The 26,286-nt window shown below is 41.2% G+C and overlaps 1 long non-coding RNA gene across 2 annotated transcripts; it reads left to right on the top strand.

Annotated features, from left to right (window-relative positions):
- Positions 1 to 1,025: 1,025 nt before the first annotated feature.
- Positions 1,026 to 26,060, top strand: LOC134474209 (uncharacterized). 2 transcript variants are annotated; one of them, XR_010044879.1, is made up of 4 exons: positions 1,026 to 1,545; positions 4,355 to 4,422; positions 14,748 to 14,803; positions 25,824 to 26,060. It is a non-coding gene; the product is annotated as an uncharacterized LOC134474209 (long non-coding RNA). The 2 variants fall into 2 exon arrangements; XR_010044878.1 differs by lacking the exon at positions 14,748 to 14,803 and having other exon boundaries at positions 1,027 to 1,545.
- The last annotated feature ends 226 nt before the right edge of the window (positions 26,061 to 26,286 follow it).

Raw genomic sequence — 26,286 nt, 5'->3', positions numbered from 1 at the left:
CAGGGCTGTCTCAGTGCAGCTCAGAGCTCCTCACCAGATAGAGCATTCTCCTATGCTTGGATTTGTGTTTTTCTTTCTGTTTTTGTTTTTGTTGCATACTGGGGTTTGAGCTCACTATCTCACAGTTGCCAAGCAGGCACTTACACCACCCAGCTAAATCCCCAGCCCGTGTGCTTGGTTTTGCCAATAAAGAAACGGACTTGCTCAAACTTTGCAGCTGGAAACACAGAAACCAGCCCGACAAACCGTCCCCAAGGCTCAGCCTGCCACAGCCAGCCGCTCTGCCCACACATGTGGCCTGCCTGTCCCAGCTCAGGCGGCCAAGAAGCGCCACAAAGACAAACACTGCTATCCTTCGGGGAATCCTGAAGCTCGGTGGCACAGAGGAAAGGAGCCGGGGTAAGGGCTGCTGAGCTCCCACTGGGCCTGTGATTACTCAGAGCCACACTAGTGTCTCCCCTCCCTCAGGCCAGCCATGGATGGGTGAGTCCCAGCTGGACCCCAGCCGCGAAGAATTCCAGTGGCATTGGACGTGGCTCAGGGAAAGCCGGACGCCTGGCAGGGACATGTCCCTGGGAACCACAGAGACCAATTTCTTGGAAGGACATGCTGTGTTGTAATTCCAGGGACAGGAATGGCTCTGTTTGTGCATGTGTATGTGTGTGCATGCACACACATGTATAGTACACATTCTACCTGATAGACACATATGAGGTACACCGCATGGGCCAGTGTCTTCCTGTATTTGTGTGTCTCTATAAACATACACATGCAAGGTATTAACAGCACCTTCCAGCAAGCCCAAACCTATCCCTTTTCTCTCACAGTTTTGAGAGTCACCAAAAATCCATGTGAAAGCAGAGCTCAGGGCCTGAAATAAACACCGGGGTGCTATTCATACAGCGGCTGGTGTGGGAATCACTCAAACACAGCGGTTCAGCAGCGTGCCCTGGTCTCCCCTTCGTCTGTGGGGAGAACCGGGCAGGAGGATGTGCGGGGCTGCCGGGAATGGCAGTGCGCCCCCAGCCCACGCTCCCCGGCCACCCAGGTCTGGTCTCCGCGCAGCTGATAGATATGTTTTGACAAGTTCTATTAAGTACAAAGACGGCCACAGGGCAACATGTGGAGTTGATAGAGAGCGAGGCGGGAAGGCAGATCGCGGTGTGAGGGCTGCCAGCGCTGACGGAATTGGCCGCAGTGAACTGCGTGCGTGCCTCTCTTCATCGCTACCAAATTTCAGCGCGGGCGTTGGCACCCACGACGCTGAGGAGGGCGAGTCTCCCCTCAGTTTCTCTTTCTGTCTGCGGATTGCCAGCAAATCAAGGATTTTGCAGAAGTCTAAGTGGCTGCTTTTATCTACACGGAATTGCCATCAGGTGCCAAGGGAAGAAGCCCGTCCCTGTCATTGGTGTGGGCCGTAGCCCCTCCCTGAGCCCCTCCCAGGACCCGGGAGCAGAGCTGGCACCAACACCTGGGCCGACTGCTCTCGCCTCTCTCACCGTCTCAAGTGTGGCTGCGTCACCCTCCAGAGCTCTCCTAAACAAGGTTTGGCAACAGCGAAAACAAACACTATTTTACAACATCTTTGGATGCACTTCCAAAATGCAAAGGCAAGGGGCTGGGGATTTAGCTCAGTGGCATAAGTACCTGCCTTGTAAGCAGGCGGTCGTGAGTTCGATCCCTGGTACCGATTAAAAATGAAAAAAGCAAAAAAAAAAAAAAAAAAAAAAAAAAAACAAAATGCAAAGGCAATTAATCAGTAGTCTCCCTGAGACCCTGCTCAATGTGGCTGCTGCCTTTGCCACGGAACTCGGCTTTGATGGGAGCCCAAGGAGGAGGGCTGGGAAGTGGTAATGGGCTTCAATTATTTATTTGTGTAGAAGACCAGGGAGCAGACCTTAAGCTGTGCGCGCAGAGATAATCCATCTAAGGCCCTCCCAGCAGTGAGGTCTTTAGCTCCCTGCCTGAGCTGCTCGGAAAGGGATGGGCATTTTCACCAGGTCTGGCACAGAGCCAGAGGGTTCCTGTGTGTGTGTGTGTGTGTGTGTGTGTGTGTATTAAAGCAAGCTCTATTACAGATACCTTGCTGTCTTTGGGCCTTACATAAAGCTGCTGTTTATAATTACTCCATGTCAGGCTGTACTGCTGGTTTCTAACTGGATAGGATTTTTGGGAGCTGGATTTTCATGTAATTTTATAAGAAATCATAACCTCTGAGAGAGTCTATCATTTAGCAATGTATTCTCAAGATGTGGTGCAAGCATCTCAATAACTGATTGGAGGGAAAAAAGTCAGTTGTAGCCTACGTGAGCCTCCGCAGTGAACTTTGCCCTGGCATTTTTGTTACAGACGTGAAAATATCTTGATGGACCTCCCATGCCAGGAAATTTACAACTGCACACACAGTGTCCTTCGTAATCGGTGGGTTGACAGTGCACGTAGTGGCTGGAATATTTGCACTTCTCAACAGAAGGAAAGAAACCATAAACATCCAATTGCATACAGGACTTCCCTGAGAAATAAACTATATTTGGGAAAATAGTGAAGTATTTTACTTCAAATTTGCATAGGCTGTAAAATTAGAATTCTTTTCTTTTAAGGTCTTTTTCCTTTGCCTGTAAATCTCACGATACTAGATGTGGTCTCTTCCTTCCCTGAATGTGTATCACAGCTGGTTCGTGGCCATTTTCCTTTGAAGGACTTTTGCTCCTTTTCATTTCTTACCACTTGTTTTGAGTGGTAAGTACCTTGAGAGAAAGGCCCAGGTTTTGCTGATTCTATTGTTATGACATTGTATTCTGTGCATAATTAGTGCTTGGTAAATATTCCTTGGATGGATGAATGGATGGATGGGTGAATAGTGGATGGACGGAGGGATGAATGGTGGGATGGATGGATGGAGGGAGGGACTGATGGTAGATGGATGGGTGAATGGATGGATGAATGCTGAATGGATGGCTGGATGGATGGATGGATGGATTGATAGTGGATGGATGGGTAAGTGGATGGATGGATGCTGAATGGATGGATGGACGGATGGATAGATTGATGGTGGATCGATGGGTGAATGGATAGATGAATGCTGAATGGATGGAGATGGGTTGATGGATAATTTGTCATTCCACATATCTACCAATGTCCCAGAATGGTAACCTTATCTGATGGAGACTTTGATATCTCCGTTTTAGGTTAAATGGTGTTTCCCTCGCATCCATGTTTTCCTGAAACTTCACAATGAGACCTTATTTAGAAATGAGGCCTTCACAGAGATATTTAGTTAATTTAAAGTAAGGTCAGACCAGACTTAAGGTGTCCTCACAGGAAGAGACACCCCGAGGAGAAAGCCCCCTGAAGAGGGATGCAGGAAGCACCAAGAATCACCAGCAACCATGAAAAGTGAGAGAAAAGTGGAAAAAAAATGACCACAACCACAAAAATCCCCCCCCCCACAGCCTTTAGGAGGGACCATGTCCCTGCCAACACCTTCATATCAGATTCCGGCCTCTGAAGCTTCGGAGAATAAATCTTGGCTGTCTTACGGCACCAAACTGCATAAGCATTAGGAAACACACTCTCCCCAACTGCCCGTCCCACCACGAGGGGCCTCGCTGTGTCCAGCTGGGCCTTCACCAAGGATCTAACACCAGAATGAGTGCCCCGTGGCAGGGCAGCCAGGGCGTTGTCCATCTGAGAGAGTCCAGAGCTCTGTGGTGATCCCCCAAATCCCCAAGAGCTGGTGTTCCAAGGCCAGGAAGGAGAAAGATGCAGGGCGAGCTCAGAAATCATCATCATAATAATCATAGGAAACAGTGAGCAGCCTGGCCTGGGACCCACACGGGGGAACGGAGTCACAAGATGAGGACCACAGCAATGGGCGAGGCCAGGCTGGCCGGACCCCACAGGCCAGGGACGGTCCGCACCATGGAGGGTTTGGGCTCTTGGCCACTGCCCTTCAGACAAGGGTGGAGTAGCTTGGAGAGGTGACCAGCGACGAGGCCGAGAGAATCTCCACACTCTCAAACTCAAATTCCACCTCGACATTTTCCTTTCTAAGGATTTGGCCACCTCTTGGTTTTTCCCTGTTGTACTTAATAAAACCTCAATCAAAGGCTACACTTTAAGTTCTTCCAAATAATCCATAAGTGGTGCATAATTTGGGAAAACGCCATCGGGAATTCACATTTCTTCAATTTGTGAGTTCTGGGCACTGTAAGTAAGATATTAAATAAAGCACAGTGACCACAAAACCCTACTCATTCACACTAATTATTTGGAAGGCCTTCTGAGTGAACAGCAAGAAAATATGGATCTAGAAAACAGTTTTTAAAAGAAATCTGATTTTATTTCCTTCCAGGCACTAAACAGAAGGAGGCCAGCATATAGTTAAGTAGCAGCCCTCGGATGATGGAGATTAATGAAGAGGTAAGAATGCTCCTATTGAGTCCATCCTTTGTTTGTGCCTCAAAGGGTGCTTGGGACGTGCTCGAAGGTGCTTCAGAGTAGTACCGTGCTCTGAAGAAGCTTCTTTGTTCCCCTAGAAATGTGTTCACAGCACTGGCTCCTTTAGTGCAGTCACTGCCTCTGCGAGGCCTCCACTGTGCTTAGTCCAGAGCTCCCTTGATAGATGCACGCTGGAAAGAGGTGCACAAGCTGTGGTGTGCCCGTCAGCATGTGAGGACACATGTACATAGCATGGAGCTAAGGAATGGACTCTTGGCCTTTGAGGGACACACTGTCACCCGGGCTCCTGGCTGTCAAGGGTGCGGGGCTGGCTGATGTCAGCCACTGGGCACTGCTATTCACTGTCGGTGATCATAAGTCAACACTGTCTGCACAGGTGGATACACTGCCAGCTTTTACCCTCCCAAAAAGGCACGCTGCATGGAGGGCAAAGGGGGGGCCTGGGGCTCTAACCTCACTGCCAGCTGTGTTTCTCAGCAAATCACTGAACCCCTGGCCTGCTCTGTTCTCCTTCCAGCTGAGGAATCTTAGTGGACTTCTGTGTATGTTACACTCTTCATATACAAATTTAAAATAAAGACTATCATGGTCTGAGTCCTAGTTTTAATTCTAGCAAAAGATGTTTTGCTTTAATCATAAATCTTTTTTCTCTTAATTTTCTGTGTATACAATGGAATTGGGAAAATAAATGCTTCCAAACCGTGTCCCGGGCTTCACATAGAGCCTCACACACAAGTGCTTGATAAGTACCAGACAGGCATAGGACAGCCACCAAGGACAGACTCAGAGGTATTCTCAGTGGCATAACCCACGTGATAAAATGCGGGAAGAAACCTCGTCCCTTACTCTGAGGATGGGTGATCTGGGGCCAGTGGTACAGATCACAGAGTACAAGGAAGTAGGTGAAGCCAACAGAAACGACATTCACATAGAAATGCGCGCGCGCGTGTGTGTGTGTGTGTGTGTGTGTGTGTGTGCGCGTGTGTGTGTGTCACTGGAGAATAAGCCCAAGATATGAGCTACATCTATAACCCCTTTTGCATTCCTTATTTTGAGACAGGGCTTCGCTAAATTTTCCAGGCTGGGCTCAGATCTGCAGTCCTCCTGCCTCAGCCTCACACAGGGCTGGGATTACGGTGTGTGCCAGCAACTTGTCTGAGAGCCACACTTTAAATGCTACTGAAAAAAGCATAAAACATCGATGGTACCTTAAAATATAGCATTTATTAAAGCAAAACTTACAAAGGGGAAAAAATCTATTTTGCCAGAACTCACTGACTGGAGTTAGATGGGCAGAAGTGAAAAGTTAAAAGGCTGAAGGGCCACAGGTGACGGTCACATGTCACAGGCATGATAATTTACACTTCTACCTGCAGAGTTCAGTTGAGCAATGAAAACACGAAAAAGTAGAGACTGAGTAAGCCTCGGTGGCACAGTACCGGGGAGTTCAGTTTCCTGGAAATATTTTTTCCCTTCAGAAGTCATTCTCTGTGTTAGTTTATTAAAGCAGTTTTAACTGCCTCAAACTGGTGACCTAAAACAACAGAAATGAGGGCTCTGAAAGTTCTGGAGAGCAGAGCTCGGGATGCGGGTGTGGATGGCTGCGCCCCCTCCAGAGTCTCCTGCAGACGGCCTGCACCTTCCTTCTCCCGGTGCTGGGAGCTGCTGCCTGTCCTGGCTCCCAGGACCTGTCTGTCTGCAGTCCCTATCCACCCCACTCTGGTTAAGGACCTTTGTCATTGAACTAGGGAATCACCTCTCAGATGATCAGGGGCTCCTGCCTCAAAATCCCTAATCCCACCTGCAAAGACATGGTGTCCAAGTAAGGTTACATTTATAGGTCATGGAAATTCAGCCCACGGTGCTGTTTCATGGGGTCCCAAAATAAAACAAATGAGTCCCCAGTGCCCACACAATCTCTCCCTCCTTTTCGGAGCTGTCCTCCTTCAAAAGCTGAGGAAATCCCAAGGGTGCATTCCAGCCCTCAGAGCTGAGCCGGGGCCTTCTCCTCCACACTCCCACTGAGGTCAGACAGGGCAGAGGCCCGAACCTCACATGTGCTGCGAGGTACTCACATGCGTGTGCTGGGCCAGCCTAGACCCGAGTCCTTGCTGTCATCTCAGAGACCAAGATGACTTTCTCAGTCTCCACCTGGCCCTGACTCCCTGTCAACACCCCCAGGCCACTGAGCACTGGACTCCGCCCCAGGGCTCGGCAGGTTCCTTCGAGATTCTCCAGAGGCACAGTGAGCACGGGCCTGTTTGACACAAGTCTGTGGACACCAGGATCCACTTTGGTCCCTAGCACGATGGAGCAGTTATCACAGGAGGGGCAGAGTGGGCTGGAGGGGTCTCCCAGAGAGGTCTCTGATGATGTGACCACACCACCTGAGTGTGACCACCACACCGGGATGACCGGTGGCTGCCCCTCTCACTCTTCTGTATTTGTGTCACCTTTTCTCCTACTCTCCCACACTGCCATCAGCACAGGAGATCCTCCAGACACTGTGTCGGATGGGTTCCCACCACCAAGTGACAACTCTGGAGCCCCAGCTCCAACTGGCACACTCTGATCCAGTTCTGTCCTCAAGCTTTCCATCTGGAGGAGCTCGGATCTCATGGGCTGAGGACCCAGTCCCTAGACTGTACCCCCATCTTTAGATTCCACTCCCAAGCCTGCAGTTAACTCCTTATTTTTCTTCCCAACATGCCAGAAAGAGGGGCGTCCTCACACCTTCCTCATGCTCCGTCAGCTTATTTAAGTGACTCAACTCCAAGAAACACGCTACCAGTTTCTGAGAAAGCCCATTACAAAGGATGGGTTTGGACTACAAGCCTCTGAACCCATCGGTTAGGGGTTCATGGAGACCTCAGTGCACAGACATGGGTGTTACCAGGCTGCGGGGAGCAATGCAAGAGTCATCCACTCCCATGCTCCTGGGCCTCTCAAGCAGGATTTCATCCACTACAGCATCTCTCAGGGGCCTTCTGGCATGAGGATGGTTTTATGATAAGATTAGCTCAGAGGATTTTTGATAACTTGCTTCAAGGTAGAAAGATGAGGGATGGGTAGTTTTGAAGACCTGACTTGAGGAAGGAGTCGTCAGAATATGATCTGTAGTCCAAGATGTGCCTGTATGCGTGTGTGTGTGTGTGTGTGTGTGCATGTGCATGTGCGTGTGTGTGTGTGTGTGTGTATTCTACATGTTACATATAGTATCACATATTTTAGTGAGACCTGGGAAGAAGAGATTAATAACAACACTCTCGACAGCCCTGAGTTTGAATTTTGCTCAGGCTCTAACTAAATCATCTGCACTGAGCAAGCCGCCTAAATCCTCTCAGTTTATAAGCTTAATCCAGACCCCGTTACATGCTGGAGAGGAAGGTTAATAGTGCCTGCACATTAGGGCTTTTGAGAGTTGACTGAACGAAGTATTTAGTATAATGAATTAGCACCCACAATCGATATTGACTTTAATCATTAGGCATTCATTTATCATCATCTACATACCTGCATTTGAAAATATAGTTCACAAAAAGAGTACTTTGATGGGAAAGTGCTCATTCATTTAAAAATCTAAGCAACCCTGGTCACTTTTTTGAAGTGATCGCTGAGCTACTCTAGCAGAAAGAGGGAATTTGACTCAGTCAGTGGGTTTCAGAGGCACCAGTGGCAACTTCCCCACGCCAGATGCAGAACTGCCTCTGCTCAAACACAGAACTTCTTACCCACACCTCAGGATTAGCCTCAGACTTCTGTTCACCTTGTTGGTTCGATCCTTGAGAAAGATTGAAATTCACAAGGCTGATACGCACACGATCTCTTCCAGGAGAAGGAGAAATGGTTTCCTTCTTCAAAGATCTCAGGTTCCCCAGCTAAAATTGAGCTCTCACTCTACTGGACAACTCAGTGAGCACCTGCGAGGATAAGCTGTCCCCTTCCAAACGAGTTTGTGCAGTACTGACTGTGCAGAGTGAGGGTGAACACACCCAGGCCATTTTATCAGTTAGGAGCCCTCTCAAAGTTCTGAGCTACGCAATCACTTCTCTATGCAAAGCCTAGAGAAGGCCTGAGTCCTTGCCCAACGACCTTCTAAGTATTGCTGTGCCTTTGATTTGCCTTCCTGGTGCTTGTCCAGTGCAACCCCCATATTTGCCTACAATACCACATTCCTCAGCTGTGGTCACTCTCTCCATCGTGTTCTTAGACATTTCCCACGCCAAAAGCATGAGCAGATAAGCCACTGAACAAACTAAACAGTAAATGCTATCGATTGTACCCATTCATAGTGCAGGGTATGCAAAGGATACACATGTGTATTCCTCGCCAGGAGCTTGCCAGCAGCAGTGTGTATAGACAGATGAGGCAGAGGGAAAAGCGTCAGACACCTGCCCTGGTTAAATCCCACACAGGATGAGCAGAAAAGGTAGATGTCAACCACCACTTTCCACTGCTACACCTGTGGTCTGTTTAACAATGACAGTTGGAGACCAACTCAATCTTACTTCTCCAACGTTTTGATAGGTTTATAACACATAAATACTTCTTAAAGTTCAAGTGGGTCCTGACCTTAGTTACAACCACGAAGGAGTACTTTTTATCATGTTACTCCACTCATAACCAGCTCAGAACGTGCTAGAACACCCACTTTCAATTTTGTATGCATCCTAGCTGATATTTATGCCACTGTGTTTTTAAATAACATGCTGCTGTCGATGCCATTTCTCAAAATACTTTTCAGTTTCTGACATTATCTCTCTTACACCATCCTTTCTATGCACACATCTAATCTCCATGCCATGTGGGTTCAGTAAATATTGGGGGTTCCCAGTAAGATGACACAAATACAGCAAGTCGCTTAGATCTTCTGATATGTCTTTCGGGCAGCCTTTTGCTGATGGTTATAACTTCTTCACATAGTTTCTGTTTTCTTGTTTTTTAATGTCTCCCAATAATTCAATCCAAAACTTTTTGACATAACTGTGATTCTCCTGTCTATACGGTCAAATCCATCAAAATGCTGTCAACATTGTTTTTATTTTGTAGGTATTCATTCACTTTACTCTGCTGTCTAGACCCATTTCTTTTTTTTAATTTTAAAGAGATAAGACAAAACAGGACAAAGCAGATTAGGACAGAACAATGTAAGCAGCACAGAATTTTACTAGAAGACAACCCATAATTAACAGTAACTACCACAATGTCTCTTTCATTGAAATAGTTGAGCATAACTTCATATACAACAGTATCAAACATAACAATATAGTATAAAAACATTCAAGAGAATGAGAGTATTACAGGGCATTCAGAAAACAAACAATGACTAATATATTATCTCATTTTCCATAGAAAATTTGTTTATACTTTCACAGGTAATACAATCCAATAATGTACAAAATGATAGAGCCAATGGAAACAGAAGAGCAAAAGCACGGTAGGACTTCAGAGTAAGATGATATTACAACAGTACTGGCTGTTATAATGACAGCTTTCCCTCAAATTAGCTCTTCATACCATCACAGATAATAAAATCAAACAAACAAGAACAAACCCATTACAACTAACCAATGCAATCATTATAAGGTTTCAAAACAGTGTAATGGGGAATCATGATTACCATAAACTCTTATGTACTCTTACCATTTCTTACCACTAGGGAGACTATAGGGTATTTATACATGTGAGTTTGATTTATTTTGCTCATGTGTATAGTCTCAAGTTGCACCCATTTATTAGTAAATATCTCAATGTGCTCATTCTTTATAGCTGAGTAGTACTCCTTTGTATAAAAATATCATACCTTTTTTATCCATTCCTCAGGTGATAGACACTTAGGTTGTTTCCAAGATCTGGCTGTTACAAATTGTGCTGCTATAAACATGGGTGCACATGTATCACTGTGGTATGATATCGCCAATCCAAAAATGAGCATCTGAGTTGAACACACAGTTCTCAAAGAACTCCAAATGGCAAATAAATACATGAAAAAATGTTCATCATCGTTAGTCATTAGAGAATTGCAAATTAAAACAACACTGAGATTCCATCTCACTCCAGAAATAATGGCCAGGATCAAGAAAACTAACAACAAATGCTGGAGAGGCTGTGGGGAAAAAGGAACTCTCCTGCACTGTTGGTGGGAGTGTAGACTGGTGCAACCTTTGTGGAGGTCAGTCTGCAGATTCCTCAGAAAGCTGGGATTGGAAGTCCCACTTGACCCAGCTATTCCACTTCTAGGCATATTCCCAGTAGACCCATTTCTTTCAAAAACTACTGCCCTGTCGCTCCACCTCAGAGCTCCTTCACCTGTGTGCTGCGCTGGATCCCCACCCTGGAGTCTAATATATTAAACTTTCTTTATCTCTACAGTAGAGGATGCCTTCACAAGATTTCGATTTGTACATTGTTGTGGTTCACATGGATATAGAATTCTAAGTTACTGTTTTCTGTCTTAATTTTTAATATTTTTTCATTCTCTTTTTTATTAAGTTTATTGGTATATTTTAGTTATAATAATGGTCACATTCATCATAGGGAATTTGCACCTGGACATGATATAATTTGATTCTTTTTTTCCATCCCCCTACTCACCCTTAAATCCCTCTTTCCCTCTGTATTTACAAAAGCTTTGTTTCCATTTTTCCTTCTTTTCTTGCGGTTTTTTCTCCTCTCCCTTCTCCTAGTTCCCTTTTGCATTTGAACATTCTTCTTATTTCACAATATCTATGATACATTTCAGCCCTTATTTACACTTTTGTTTTCTCACACCAGGGAAGCGATGCAGGATTTTTATGTGTGCCCAGTTTATTTCATTTAAGGACAGGTCCTAAAGGTGCATCCATTTAGCTAGATATGTCTCAAGCCTAGCCTTCTTTAAGGCAGAGTAGTACTCCCTTGTATTAAAATCCCAAGTCTCCTTTATCCATTCATCAGTTGATGGGCATTTGGGATGTTTCCAAGACTTAACTATTACAAACTGTGCCTCTGTAAACATGGGCGTGCCTATGTCATTCTCTTTTACTCGAAATACTTTCATTAAGAATCTCAGTGACATTCTGATTCCAATATTGTAATATATAATTTGTGGTTTTCTAATTAGAAGTCTTACAGAAGAACATTTTTTGAATTGCTAGAGGTTTAGAATTTCAGTTAGGCCTCCCGTTACGCTGCTCTGCGTTTAATGGATTTTTATGTCTAAAAGGTTGTGCCCTTCCGTGTTTAGGAAACACTGGCTTTATAAATTAGTTTCTCTTCTCTAGTACTTCTTTCATTTCTTGAAAATTATATGAACTGAGTGTTTGATCTTCTAGATTCCACCCTTTACAAGTATCTGTGTCTGTGCCTGTCTGTTGGTTTTGCTTTCTATAGAAATATTTTCTTGTGGTGGTGGTGGGGTAATGGGGGTTGAACCAGAGGGCTAGAAAAAGCCAGGCAAGTGCTCTACCACCAGGCTGTGGTCCCCAGTGCTATTACTTAGTTAGGATCTTACAAGTTGCCCAGACTGGTATAAAACTTGTTGCTTCCCTCTCATCCTCTTGAGTAGCTGGACTCCTAGGCAGGCCCAGCTTTTAAGACATTTTTTGCTGCTCCTTTTATCCAATACTATAGTATGTACTCATTTAAATGTGTAGGCAGAGTTTTGCTATGATCACTCCACACACTTAGTTGAGTGCTATAATCTCCAAAACAACCACCATCCAAACCCCAGAAGTCACTTTCCATTCCCCCCACCCCAGGTCCTCGACTACCTTGTGACTTCCTGGTTAGTTCACCTATTCAAGGATTTTCATGTGCACGGATTCACAGCGTGTGTGCCCTTTGTGATTGCTGTCTTTGAAGGAACATGTTCCTGAGGTTCAGTTAGGTTATAGGAGTTCCCTCCCCCCACTTTACGAGCAAACTGCATGATTTTTCTGCACATATCATATCTTGTTTGTCCTTCCGCCAATTGACGGGCGTGTGAGTTGTTTTCACTTCTTAGTAATTGTGAGCAAAGCTACCTGGAGCATTCATGCACAGGTCTTTCTGTAAATAATTTTTTAATTCTCTTGGATATATATTGAAGAGTTTAATTGATGGTTACATGGTAACTTTATGCTTAACGTTGACAGAATGTTGAAAAATTTAAGAGGCATTTTAAAGTCCCACCAGCTAAGCAGGAAAACTCTCATTCCTCCATATTCTCCACTATACTTTTTCATTTTGTTTTTTTTTAAATCCTAGACATTCAACTTGACAAAATTAACATATCATTGTGATTTTTACTTGTACTTTTTAATGATCTGGAGCCTTTGGGCATTTATTGGCAATTTGTATATCTTTGGAAATATTTGTTGATTTTTATGAATCTTAAACTTTGTCTTTCAACCCTTCTATTGAACTATTAATATACTGCATCACAGTTTTCAATTTTAAGAGCTATTTCTGAACTCTATTAGGGAGATAATGGTTTTTCTTATAAACTTAATTATAATTTTATTTATTCTTAAGATTTCTTCTAACTTCTCTATGCCCTTTCCCTTTACATTTATTTCTGTCTTTAAACTAAAATAATTTCCTAAAATGTTTACAGATCCCTGACTGCTAATTTTTACTTAGGAATGAGGGCAGTGAATGTTGTTTGAAACTTTTGTATGAACAAGAAGGGTTGCTAAACTCTGGGCTTTCACTGTGGGGCTGTTGGGAGGGGCTCAAAAGTCATCAATTGTAGCTCCATTTTCTTGAGCAAGTATGTTCCCCAAGGGTTACTTTATCAAATTTCTTCCCAGATAGGGAAGGTTTTCTTCCTAGGTTTTCTGTAGTGCAGGAGAATTGAGAGAGAAAATAATTGGGTCTCATCTCTGAAGGGAAAGCTGTCATTTGACATGTCCTCTTCTTTTTAGTTATGGTACCTGATCCCTAGGACCAGAAATGCACCCTAACCTCTCTGCTTATTCTGCATAATTCTGTCGCTATGAATCATCTCAGTTCCCATGTAGAGGTGGCTACCAAAAAATAATGAAATACATGTGTGTATTCTTATATCCTGTCCATGCATTGACACACCTATTTACACACATGTATTTATATATTTATACATATTACATATTTACATATAAATGCATGTGTATGAAAAAATAATGTTTACATTTGTATTTTTCCTGCTTGTTTAACAGTAGGAAATGTCAAGCATAGACAGTTTCATGAAAACCACGTGTGTGTTCTCCTTCCTGAAGGTGAATGTGCAACAAACATCACTCCATTAAGGTCTAAAGCTCCACCTTACGTGTACCAGCACATATCCCACCTCACCACCCATAATCAGTGTATTTTAGAAATACGGCCATTGGTACACAGCGGTTTCATAAGCCCTCTTTTCTTACCACTTGTCGTGGATCCTTTGATGATTGTTTAGTTCAGTCATCAAACATACCACAGTTGTGCTGACACTTTCATGACAGTGTGGACATTTCCAAATGCCAGTTCAGGTTCTGTTTTCACCTACTTTAGTGAACTTCTTGTCAATTTTCCCATTTTGTGCATTCACCCTTCAATGGAAACTCACAGAAGTTTCCTTAGTGAAGTCATTTTTCTACTGGGAAACCAGTAGTGTTATTTTAAGAGGTAATTGATTCAAAACGGATACATGATCCATAGCAGTATCCCAGTCACCAAACCTGGTGTGGCCATTCTGGTAATATTTTAAATAACATAACATAATATATACTTTAAAAAGTCTCTATGTCTCTATCTCCCAACACACCCACATATATACAATGTATAATGTCAAGTATAAGTATATAGATGCAAAGGTAAAGATAAAAAGAAAGAATATGTAGATTCAGAGTACAAATTTTACATTTATTCTAAATGGAGATTCTCTCCTACTATTCTCTATTGGGAAAAATAATCTATATGGCCTACGTTTATCACTCGATTCTCTCACAGGACCTTACAGATCTATCGGTACACTAATTTCCTTAGAAGACAATGTAATAAAAACTCTGGTCTAGCAGAGTAAGCACTTGGCATTTTATTTAACTTGCTGGGGATGATGCCTCATAGCACACCCAGCCCTGACAATCCTGTGGTTCTGGAAAAGAATCCATTCTGGGCAGGGGTGCAGTCCACCTGTCCCTGGCTTTGGGACAGACTTTCAAATGCTGTCTTTGCTACAGTGCGGGAGATTGTTCAGCCCTCAGAACTGCATCAAGCGACAAGGCTGGGGAACCGGATGGGGCCGGTAGGGGATGAGTGTCCACTGACTGTCTCCTGACTGATAATTCTTATTACACCCATCACAGGGCGTGGTGGCCAACTAGAAGGTGCCTCCTGGTCTCTGGACAGCTCAGAGGAATTGGTGAGAGACTCATCCTTTTCCTCTATCCTTCTGGGGATGCTCTCCAGGGCTTGTCATATCAGGAGTTTCTCTAAAGGGCATCCACATACACAGGTGGATTCACTGAGGCCTTAAAAAATGTAAACACTGAACTGGGCTGCTGGAGCTGAGTTCCAGCACACCAGCTGGGCTACAGGAGAGTTTAAGATCATTGCTCCCAGTGGTTAAGTGCCCAGGCACCTTCCAGCCACACTAGACGAGGTTTGGGAGGTTTTGTGGCCTGACTAGAAAATGCCCAGCAACCTTTCTCAATCAGGGGAGCTGAGGGCTTGTGAAGTGAGCTCCAGCACATCAGTGCTTGCCCGGGGAGAGCTTGGGACCACCACTCACAGTGGTTAGGAGCCCGCCCAACTTCCTGGAACACTGGAGGTGGCACGGGAGGTCCTGTGGGCCTGACTGGATTACGCTGAGCAACCTCCATTGAGTCGCAGGAGCTGAGGGCATAGGAGGTTATTTACAACACACCCAGGGGAAGCCTTGGAACATCGCTCAAAACACAGAAATATAGGAGAATGACAAGACGAAAGACTAAAATGCAATCTCAAATTTCCAGCCCATCCCAAGAAAGCCTAGGAACCATGTACATAGAAGAAAATATATGCCATACACCTGAAATACCTAAAATAATAGCAACTGAAATAAAGAAGCAACTCTGGGAAGCTTTAAAGGAATTCAAATTAGAAATAATCTCCCAGATAAAAGAAAAATGATAAAAGTAATGAAAGAGATGTGAACACATGTAAAGAAGGCACAATTAAAAAATTAGAGGAACAAAGCAAACAATATAGGAAGCAGATTCAAAGAGATATACAGGAAATCAAAAATTCCATTGAAAGTTGTCAAAACTACTTCAGCGAAAGTGAAGATAGAATTTCAGACCTAAAAGACAAGATTGATAATGAACAGGAAAGGAAAGATCTTTTAAAAATAAGAAGGAATCAGAAAATAACAATTTAACAGCTGCTAGATGATGCAAAGAAAAACAACATAAGATTGATATGGATAAATGAAAAAAAAGGGGGACAACACAAATGATATCAAGAGGATATTCATAGAAGTAATAGCTGAAAATTTCCCAAACATGAGAATGGAAACTGACTTTTTATTACTGAAGCATATAGAACTCCAAGTAACCATAACCAAAATAAAACTACACCCAGACATATAATAATCACCATCCCAGAAATCCAACATAAAAATAGAATATTAAAGGCTATTAGAGAGAAAAGACAGATCACCTATAAAGGAAAACCTATCAGAATCACAGCAGACTTCTCAACACAAACAATGAAGTCAAGAAGAGCATGTGGCTAAATATTTCAGATCCTAAAGGAAAATGAGTTCCAACCTAGACTGATATACCCTGCAGAACTGTCCTTCAGAATGGATGGAGAAACAAGATACTTTCACAACAAAGAACAGCTGAAGAACTTCATGATCACCAAATCAACCTTGCAAATAATACTGAAAGACAGTTTAGATACGCATAGAAAAAAAACACTAAGCAAGGCAGACAATTAAACAGAATGGAAAGATAAAGATGCAACAGCAGAAAGATAACATGTCAACAATAAACCAATATATAACAGTTATAACCATTAATATAAATGGTCTCAATTCACCAATTAAAAGAAACAGACTGGCAGAATGGATCAAGAAACAATATCCAGTCATATGCTGTCCAAGAAACCAATCTAACTCAAAAGAAAACTCATAGACTGAAAGTCAAAGGATGGAAAACAATAGTTCATGCAACAAGAGCCCTCCCCCACAAAAGTGGGCATAGCCATTCTCTTTGCAGACAATATGAACTTCAAACCAAGAATGATCCGAAGAGATAAAGAAGGTCACAACATACTAGTTGGGGAAAATCTTCAAGAGGAAGAGATAACAATCTTAAATATATATGCACCAAACTCCAGAGCACCCAGCTATACAAAGCAAGTATTAACAGAAATGAAACATCTAATAAGCAAAAACACAACTATAATAGGAAAACTGAACACACCATTGATACAAAAGGACAGATCAACCAGACATAAAATCAACAAAGAAATAATAGAACTGAATCACACCAGTTGTTCCATCCAACAACATCAGAATATACATTCTTCTCAGCAGTACATGGGACATTCTCTAGAATAGATCATATACTAGCCCACAGAACATATTTAAGTAAATGCAAAAGAATTGAAATTATCCCATGCATGTTATCAGATGATAGCACTATTAAACTAGAAATCAATGACAAAAGAAACTGCAAAAACCCCACAAACACATTGAAATTAAATAATACACTCTTGAGCAATCATTGGGTTACAGGGGAAATTAAAGAATAAATTAAGCAATACCTACAAGCAAATGAAAATACAAATACAACTTACCAGAATCTGTGGGATGCAATGAATAAACCATTAGAGGAAAACATATTGCACTGAATTCCCACATCCAGAAAACAAAAAGAACACAAATAAACAACCTGATACTACCCCTCAAACATCTAGAAAAAGAAGAGCAAGTCAAGCCCAAAGTCAAAAGTAAGGGAGGAAATTATAAAAATCAGAGCAGAAATTATGCAATAGAGACTAAGAAAACAATACAAAGAATCAATGAATCAAAGAGTTGATTCTTTGAAAGAATAAATAAAATTGATAAGCCTCTAGCCAACTTTATTTAAAAAAGGGAAAGAAAAAGATCAAATTCATGCAGTAGGGAATGAAAAAGGTGAAATCACTATAGATTTTATGAAAAGACAGAAGATCATCAACACCTATTTGAAAAACTACTCTCATAGGTTCAATAACACAGAAGAAGTGGACAGATTCCTACAAACATATGAAGTACCATAGCTGGGTTAAGAAGATGTAAAACTGCTGAGTAACCCAATTTCTATTAATGAAACTGAAAATGTAATTAAGTTCATACCTACAAAGAAAAGCCCAGGCCCAGAAGGATTCACTGAGGAATTCTACAAGAAATACAAAGAAGACTTAATGTCGACACTCCTCAAACTCTTCAATGAAATTGAAAGGGAAGCAATTCTTCCTAACTTATTCCTGGAAGCAAATAATACTCTAGTACCCTAACCTGAGACAGATCTAACTAAAAAAGAGAACTACAGGCCAATCTCCCTAGTGAACATAGATGCAAAAACGCTCAATAAAATTTTGGCAAACAAGATGCAGCAAATCATCAAGAAAACTATATACCATGACCAAGTTGGATCCATCCCAGACATGCAGGGATCACTCAGCATACTACATCAATAAATGTAATCCCCCATATCAATAAAGCCAAAAGAGAGAATCATATGATCATTTTGATAGATGCAGAAAAAGCTTTTGATAAGGTCCAACATTTGTTCATGGTAAGAACCTTACAGAGAATTGGAATAGATGGTCTTTACCTCAATGTGATAAAGGCCATCCATAACAAACCTACAGCCAGCATCATATTAAATGACCAAAAACTTAGAACATTTACCTTAAAATCAGGCACAAGACAAGGATGTCCCTTATGACGACTCCTTTCAACATAGTACTGGAAATACTAGCCAGAGCAACTAGACAAGAGCGAGAAATAAAAGGGGTAAAGACTGGAAAAGAGGAAGTTAAATTATTATTATATTATTATTATTTGCAGATGACATGATACTCTACATAGAAGACCCCCAAAACTCCATTGAAAGACTCCTAGGTACAATACATAAATTCAGCACTGTAGCTGGATACAAAGTCAGTATTCAAAAATCAATAGCATTCCAATACACTAACAACAAAATCAATGAGAGAAAAATAAGTGAATCCACAAACTTCACACTAGGATCCAAAAAAAAAAAAATGAAATACTTATGAATTAATCTCATGAAATACATAAAAGATCTATTCAGGGAAAATTATAATACCCTGAAAAAAAATCAAAGAGGATCTCAGAAAATGGAAGACATCCATTGTTGATGGATAGGAAGAACAAATATTGTGAAAATGGCCATTATCCCAAAACTGTTATGCATACTCAATGCAATCCCAATGGAAATACCATCAACATCCCTCATAGATCTAGAGAAATCACTCCTAAAATTTATCTGGAACCAGAAGAGATCTAGAATATCAAAGTCAATTCTAAGCAGCAAAGGCAAGCCAGGAGGCATCACAATCCCTGATATGAAGTTATACTACAAAGCTACTGTAATAAAATCAACATGGTACTAGAATAAAAACAGAATCAAAAATCAGTGGAATAGATTAGAAGATACAACCACAACTACCAACACACTTAACCTTGATAAAGGGACCAAACATGTTCACTGGAAGAATGACAGCTTCTTTAATAAATGGTGCTGGAAAACCTGGCTCTCAATATGCTGACAACTAAAACTAGACCCATGCCTATCACCATGTACTAAACTAAAATCTCAATGGATCAAACATCTGAATAATAAAACAGAAACACTAAGTCTGTTGGAAGACAAATCAGGTAAAAATCTTGAAGATATAGGGGTAGGTAGAGAATTCATGAACAGAAATCAAACCGTACAGGAAATACTACCCAGAATCAATAACTGGGATCACGTCTTGTTAAAAAGTTTCTGCATGTTAAAAGAAATCTCCAACATAGTGAAAGGTAAACTCACAAACTAGGAAAAAATCTTACTGAACTGTCCCTCAGACAAAGGACTTCTGTCTAAAACATATAAAGAATTAAAGAAAATCTTATCCCCAAAATTCAAATGCCCAATCCAAAATTGGGCATCTGAGATGAATACAGTTTTCAGATGAAGAACTACAAATGGCAAATAAATACGTGAAAAAATGCACATCATCATTAGTCATTAGAGAAATGCAAATTAAAACCCCACTGAGATTCCATCTCACTCCAGAAAGAATGGCCAGGATCAAGAAAACTACCAACAACAAATGCTGGAGAGGCTGCGGGGGAAAAAATTCTCCTGCACTGTTGGTGTGAGTGCAGACTGATGCAACCACTGTGGAGGTCAGTCTGCAGATTCCTCAAAAAGCTGGGACTGGAAGCCCCATTTGATCTAGCTATTCCACTTTTGGACATATTCCCAGAAGAACTGAAAACATCATACCGCAGTGATATATGTGCACCCATGTTTATAGCAGCACAATTTGTAATAGCCAGATTTGGAAACAACCTAAATGCCCATCAACTGAGGAATGGATTAAAAAGTTGTGGTATTTTTATACAATGGAGTACTACTCAGCTATAAAGCATGATCACATTGAGATATTTATAAATAAATAGACGCAACTTGAGATCATACTAATAAGCGAAATAAATCAAATCACATGTATAAATAGCTTATAATCTCCCTAGTATAAGAGATGATAAGAGTACATAATATTTTATGATAATCATGATTTCCCATTACATTGCTTTGGAGCCTTATAATGTTTTCATTCATTAATTGAAATGGTTTTATTCTGGTTTATTTGATTTTATTATGTGTGATGATATGAACAGCTATTTTAAGGAAAACAAGACTTTATGGCAGCCATTGCTGATTTAATATCATTTTGCTTTAAAGTCATACCATGCTTTTGTTCTTCTGTTTCCATTTGTTCTATCATGTCGTATATTATTGGATTTTATTATGTGTGATAGTATAAACAAATTTTCTATGGAAAAGGAGATAATATAGTAGCCATTGTTCATTTGTGGTTATTTGGTTCTGAATGCCCTGTAATACTTTCATTCTCTTAAATGGATTTATACTATTTTGTTATGTTCGATACTATTGTATATGAAGTTATGCTCAACTATTTCAATGAAAGAGGCATTATGGTGGGTACTGTTGATATCGGGTTGTCTTCTGGTGAAGTACTGTGTTGCTTACATTGTTCTTTTCTGATGTGCTTTGTTCTGTCCTCTTTTGTCTTAATCTCTTTAAAATAAAAAATTAAAAAACATAAACACTCCTGGATTGCTTTTATATTTGAAATGTGGTCATCGCATAACTACTTCTTGAGGACTTTGCTAAATAAATTGTGGTACCTACCTGTAAATTAACAAGCGGTCACTGGAATGGCAAAGAGAGCAAACAGCTCCTAAGGGACCTGGAGATTTCCATGACCCATTCATCAATGACCCGTCCACCAAAATAGCTTTTAAAAATGATTTCCTTCATTCAAATACATGCATCCAAACTATACTCCCGAAAATCTGTACAAATTTTTAAGAACCACATCAATGGTTTGTAGGCTGCCTGGTGAATTTAATTTCTAGTTTTCCATATATTTGATTTTTCACACACACATTTATTCACTTTTACAAGGTAACAATGAAATAAAAATGGAAGCTCTGTTTTGGGATGTGAATTCAAAAGAAGCATTGTGTGACAGCCACCACTGGGTCTCAGAAATGATAACTTTATTAACTAATGTCCAGTTAGGAAGCCCTCACATCAAGAGCCTCTTATTTGGTTTATCTACAAACTGGAACTAATAGTAATTCTTCCCTTGTATTGCATGCAGGCATACAATGCAGAGCTATTTATGAAAGAATAAGATGCTAAATAGTGAGGTGGTGGGGAGGGCGGAATCCACAGCCGGACTTCCTGGGAGTGAGTCCCAGCACAGTCGCCCCCACTTTATAATCTTAGGTGAGTTACTTTGCTTCTGAGTCTCTGCTGTCTAATGTACAAATGAGATAAGTAAATCTACTCACAGTGTGGTTGTGTTAGAAGGATTAATTTAGCTAACATTTGTAAAGCACTTCTGTAATACCTTACAAACATTATATGCATGTTTAATAAATAAGTAAAGTGCTACGTGGTACATGCAGAGGTTGAAGTCTGGTCTTTAACTACCTTAGTAAAATCTCCTTTAGAATACCGAAGGCTGGGGTTATGTGCTTAAGAAAACCTTTTTTTGTTGTTGTTCTGTTTTGTTTGCCTGTGGGAAAGACAGAGAAGCCAAGAACATAAAAATCAACATGGAAAAATGCGAGTAGAAAACAATAATGGGAAAGAATGCTTTGTTCTTTGTCTTTCTCAGAGTGTCTTAAATAGATCTGCTCAAATCAATACTGTAGTTGGAAAAAATTTCATTCGTGAACAAGAACAGATTTATACAAGAAGGATCTGCCATGCTAATTGAAAGGCCTTTATTGCCTGTTGTCCATTCCTGTTAGGCACCATCTTTTAAACTAAGATGGCTGCCACTTAAATGGAGTCAATTAGAAACATTAATAAAACAACCCTGCCATTTCCCATTAGAGCCAGGCAAGACCTTTTTCTTCTCTATTAAGCAAGCAATTGCTAATCACTATTTTTATCGATATCTCAGAAACATGATCTCTAATTTACCTCTGCTAAATGAATAATTCTGATTGGGTTACTAACTCTAAGTTGAAAGGACTCTGGGGGAGGGAGGAGAAGTCTCTGTCATTTCCTGTTTGTAAGAGGGAAATGTGATTGGGGGGAAAAAATCCAAACACTGTTTCTAAAGGATAGAATATGCAGGGTAGCATATGCTCTATGAAGTAAAAGAGAATAGGATGGATGAATTTACAAAGAATAGTCAGTAAACAAGAAAAAGCAAATTTTTTTTAAAAAGGCAGATTCATGTGCACAGTGTCTGCTTAGCCAGCAAGTACATGAAGCATTTATCAGAGAGGATCTTCCTCATCCGTCCTCTATGGAGAATTCTGGGTGCAGAGCAAGTGTATTCCACCACTTTGGATGTATAACCTAGTACAGGAGACAAACAGACAACATGATAGTTCTGTAAGGCAGGATGAAATGTTTACATAGGAAATGCACCTGCAGCGCTTAGGGATGGTCACGGGGAAAGCAAGTAATTCAGCCTGGGATGATCTAATAAGGTGGTGATTTCCTCCATTCTTCATTGTTTGGAACTGAGGGACCCGGTGGGAGCAGGGTGCTTGGCCCCGCATTGGCTAATAGAGCCAAGTTAGAGATGACACCCCATGTTATTTGGGCTAACTTCAGCTCTGGTCTAGAATCTCTTTTAAACACTTCCTAAGACTGTTTCCTGGCTTCTAATTAAAACCCTCCTGGACACAGAGCATCCCCTTTCTAACTACAGCCCACAGTTTCAATTCTTCCAAATTTATCCTGTCTCTCCAGAAAGCACCTCTTCCCCCAGTGTCTGTGGCTCCAATGTGGTGGCATGGAAAACCACTCGCTAGCGTAGAGCTGTGTAACTGGGTTCAGAGTACGAATCTTAGTCTCAGGACACAGATAGAAGGGATCCTTTCCTCATGAAGATGGAAATTATGGATGGACTGGTCCTAATGGGAAGGAAGGAAACACACCGAACCCATAGGTGGGTGTCTTAGCAGAATGGCAAGACTGTTCTAGACAGAGAAGCCCCTAACAAAGAGTCCATTTTATTTTATGGGATCTCAAAGGAAAGTCATTATAATTTAGGGATTTCTTTGTCAAAAGAAGCAGGGAGTCCAGACAAGGTAGAATTGAGTTATACTTGCACTGGTCTCATCCGATTTGCCAACCTGTTTCCATATCTCAAGGATGTGCTGGCTACCCCTGTGACAATCCATTTACTTCTTTCTCCTCCTTATTGCCCCCAAATATTCCAGCTTTTCACCAGCAGAAGTAGCTTTGTTACTACTTCAGAGTCCTCTTAGCTCCAAGTCTCATCACCATCCACAGAGGCTGTGCCCTTTGGAGAAATTCTCATTCAGAAAATAGTCATCGTCTATTTCACCACCCACAAAGAAGACAGAATAATCCTGAGACAAGGCACATGAAGCTAGATTGTGGATGGCCAGTCCTATTGTCTTCCTTTGCTTCTTTTCAATAGAACTGCCCCTGAACTTCCTAAAAAACTCCCTATATTTCAACTGATTCCTTTCATTTCGCATCCCAGGATCTTGAGTCTTTGCAGCTGTTCCCACGTACAGGTGTTTGGAGGGCTGTTCTCGGTCATGCTGGGGGTGAAACCCAGAGCCTCACACACATTCGGCAAGCATCCTGCCACTGACACCCGCCTCATTCTCTTTAGGGTCCAGAACGTTCTCTGGGGTTTCTGTCTCCAGGGAGTAGACCCAAATACAAACACAAATCCACTGTGGGCCATTGAGTCCTTACCTACCAGTTTATCTAGGGAGAATAATGCATGAAAATGATTACAGTTCCCAACTTTATACCTCCACATTTGTGTTTCAAATCTTCCAATGCATTTAGATTTCCTCCTGGTTCATGGAATAGAATATGGACTCAACTTTTGTTCTTCTGATGACTGCTCAGAAGTTCCCACAGCACTCACGGAAGGCATCTGTCTCCACTCACTCATCTGACAATGCACACTTTGCACCTGCTACACTGCTGGTTGGATCTGTGCCTGATTTTGGACCCTCAAAGCTTTTCCTTTAGTTAATTTACCCATACACGTACTGATGCCACATATTTTAATTTTATTTAAAATATGACCTTCGATTTATTGGGTCCAATCATTCATTTTTTCCTTCTTTAGAATTTAAATATTTATTTTATATTAAATTTAGAATTAGATTTGTCTGGTTTCAAAAATAAAAAATAATTTTAGTGTCTCTAAGCTACAGTCTTGTTAATGGGTGAACACAATAGGGAAGATTTCCAGGTCAGGGGACCTTTTGTCACGTGCTCTGTGCGTATGGTGTCCTTCAATAGCGACTGAAAGTTTTCTTCGTAAGAGTTTGCGTATCTCTTGTTAAGCATGTTGCCAAGCATTTTATCATTTTCACTACTGTTATTGATCAGAATTCTTTCACTATCTTTTCTGATTACTCATTGTTTGTACATATTGATTTATGTTTATTAAGTTCAAAGTATGCTGACTGTAATCTCTTACAGATATATTATTTGTAGCTAGTTTTTTTAAACACAATCTCTCTTACATTGCATGGTAATCAATGGGATACCCTGAATGCTGGGTGAGAGTATTTCCCTCCCTTCCAGTTTTCTTTTCTGAAATCCAGTGCTTACCTGAGTAGAGTCTTCAGCAGCAGCAGTGACAGGGAACATTCTTGTCTGGATCTAAGACTTGGAGATGTGGGCTTGTGTCTGGGTGATGCTTGCTCTGGGCAGGGAAACAGGCATATACCTCGGCTCCTGTTTACTGTCTATGCATGTTTACATTTACCTCTGTATCTATATCTGAAGATATCCACCTATATCTCATATTTAAACACAAATAGCCCTATCTATATATCTAAATGTTACACATATCTAACTATACATGGCCTATATATATAATAGCGGTGTTAATTCAGTCATAATAAAGACAATTCTATTACAATATACTGAGCATCTTAAGTTTTCGTTCTTACTTTATGGATGTCTAATTAGTATGCAACAAGCCACATCTACTTAAAGTGTACAAGAGATGAACTAGATTTTCATGTGTTCTAGGAATGCATTGATTCAGTAAGACAATGAACATATCCATCCAAGTAATTATCCAAGTTTATCTAAAGCCTTTCCTTCCCTGTCCTCCTTGCCAGCTAATCCGTGCTATAGAGCTCTCACACCTCATAAACATTTTTTAATTTTATTAGTATGTTTACAGTGCTTATGTTCACATTCCCGTGTGGACCGTACATGTACACCTCACATCTTAATTCTTTATTTTTTCCCGTTCCCTCCCTTTCTCCCTTCCTCCATCCATCCCAAGATCCCCTTCCTATCTGAGGTATATCTATCTTCCTACTTCCTAAGAGCTATCTTTCATGTAACAGAATTTTAGGTGAATAAAATCATACACTACTTGATATCATTTTGAAGGAGGAACTTAGCACGCACTTAGATCAGTACAGGTCATTTAGAAGATGTGTCTGTAGTTTATTTCTTTTTATTGCTGAATAGTGCTTTATCCATCCATCCACCTACTGGTGGGTATCCAGCTGGATCCCAGTTTAGGGTTATTACAAATAAAGCACTGTAGGGCATTTCTTTACAAAGCTTTGTGTTAACGTGTGTTTTTGTTTCTTGCAGGTAAGCACCTGTGAGTGACAGGATGAAGATTCATGGTGGATGCAGAAATAACCATTCACCAAACTGTCGAAAGATTTTCTTCGTATGTTTATTTGCCATTGGTATATTTTCTTTGACTAAGTGTCCACCCAAGCCTTTTTGCACATTCATTGAGCTCTTCATCTTCTTATTACAAAGTTTGTTGAGATTTTTAATAAGATACATATTTTACATTTTTCAGTTATCTTTCAATATTTAGAGCGATGATCATCTTGTTTCTTAGTTCTATTAATGTGATGAATTTTCTCATAACCAAAGCTCTCCTTATTCCTGAAATAAAAGCTACATAATGTGCTTCTGTGGTGAGCTTGCATCCTCTTTGTTGGGGACCAGTACACCAAATTTAATAAGTGAGATCATTAATTTGTATTTTTACGCAGTGTTTATCAGATTTGTCAACAATCTTATTCATTTGTCAAGAAGT

Source organism: Cavia porcellus, unplaced genomic scaffold (genome assembly GCF_034190915.1).
Source record: "Cavia porcellus strain 051 isolate PalLab524CR breed Dunkin Hartley unplaced genomic scaffold, mCavPor4.1 scaffold_31, whole genome shotgun sequence".
NCBI classification, from domain to species: Eukaryota; Metazoa; Chordata; class Mammalia; order Rodentia; family Caviidae; genus Cavia; species Cavia porcellus.
Note: the sequence above shows the minus strand (reverse complement) of the source record. Positions and strands in the feature narration are given on the sequence as shown.